Here is a 1,572-nt window from a genome sequence, read left to right as displayed (position 1 = left end):
GGGGGCTAAATCGGGAGGTAGGCAAAGTAAGAATCATACGGGGCCTGGAAGCCGGGAAAGAAATTTAGGTCTGATCTAAGTGCTATGGGGCGCTATTGGATGTGAGAGCGGGGCTGTTAAGTGGGTAAATGGCATGATCTGACTTAAGTCTTTCAAAGTTTACTGCATCTGCCGTGAGGAGAGTGGAGCAACAGTAGGTACATTTTTAATGCAACTGGAACCATGGAAGAGTTGTTAATAAGGAAATGTGGAGGGGAAGTGAGGGCGGTTGAGTCTAGGCGCCGCTGTGGTAGGAGGGGCCGTGAGGGGAGTGAGACCAGAGCGGGACTCTGAGGAGGAGAAGCCTGGTGTTCCTTGAGACGGCCTGAGGTGAAAGAGTCAGCCTCCAGCCTACCCGAGCCCCCAGAGCTGCCCTGTGGCTGCCTTGTCCTTCAAGTGCAGGAGCCAGTTGAAACGTGGGGAATGGAAGCCAATGTGACCGTCTCAGTCTGGCAAAACAAGCCGCAGGGGGCTGTTCGAAGTGTAATGAGGATGGGTACCAACCTGTGTCTGAAGCCATGTCCCTCAGAATCCTTGGAGGTGCTGCCCAACATCTCTGACCTGGGTCTGAGGGCTGTGCCCCGAGTCCCTACCCTGGCTCACATCGCCTGGATGCTATAGATGAAGCAGAGCCTTCTGCTGGGGTCAGGAGCATACATGGCCCCTGAGGAGCCCCCGGAAGCCCAGCCCTCTGATTGTCATGCAGCGCAATGCCTCAGGGCCCAGCCTGCAGGAGATGGAGAAGAGGCTCCTGGCCTCGAAGAAGTCCTGCCGGCCCTAAGCCGCCTACGGAGCTGCAGGATGAGCTGCGCCACCTGCGCAGCTAGATGGCTAAAATCGTGGCGTCTGATGCAGTTTCGGCTTCATTAACAACAGATTTCTTACCTCCAGAAAGTTCAAAGGTCTCTCCCCGCTTACCTTGTTTTGGATCTTCATTCCACTCTACAACTTCCTTCGCCGTTAGTGACATCGCCGAGGAGACCCAGGTAGACTCCCTGAGCTTCCATCAGTCCTCCTGATTTGTTCTGCCAGCCCTGATATTTGCAAACCAGAACACAAAGCTACTGTGTCTCTCTGTCCCAGGCCAGCAGCTTTGCAGACATGATGGGTATCCTGAAGGACTTTCACCGGATGAAGCAGAGCCAAGATCTGAACCCGAGTTTATTGAAGGAGGAAGACCCTGCCTTCCTTATCTCTGAGTTTACTCTGAAGGAAGAAGATATCAGTAGAAGAGGAAACTGATGGCACTGAGCTCTGCAAACTCAGTCTCCTGCTCCGGGAATTCCTTCAATAGCTGCCTTCCTCACAGCAGATGTTTCTGCCTCTCAATTAGAAATCTTCTGCAAGAGTCTTGCCAAAAGCTTGCACTAAAAGAGAAGAGCTGCATTATATGTTTTCCATATTTCAAACTTAGCAGAAGCTAAGGCCTGTTTTGAGCTGAGACATGTTGCAGCTAATTGTATAGGTTGGAATGTCCCAGTTTAAAGGGTGAGATAGAAGTTTCTGTTTTTTTCTTGTCCCTGGGTGAAAACA

General features: G+C 51.7%; 1 pseudogene across 1 annotated transcript; it reads left to right on the top strand.

Annotated features, from left to right (window-relative positions):
• Window positions 1–462: 462 nt before the first annotated feature.
• LOC307187244 (mitochondrial fission regulator 1-like) lies at window positions 463–1,281 on the top strand (annotated as a pseudogene). Its single transcript has one exon. The product of its transcript is annotated as a mitochondrial fission regulator 1-like (transcript).
• The last annotated feature ends 291 nt before the right edge of the window (window positions 1,282–1,572 follow it).

Source organism: Stenella coeruleoalba (assembly GCF_951394435.1).
Source record: "Stenella coeruleoalba genome assembly, chromosome: 5".
Lineage (NCBI taxonomy): Eukaryota > Metazoa > Chordata > Mammalia > Artiodactyla > Delphinidae > Stenella > Stenella coeruleoalba.
This window is presented reverse-complemented; position numbering and strand designations above follow the sequence as displayed.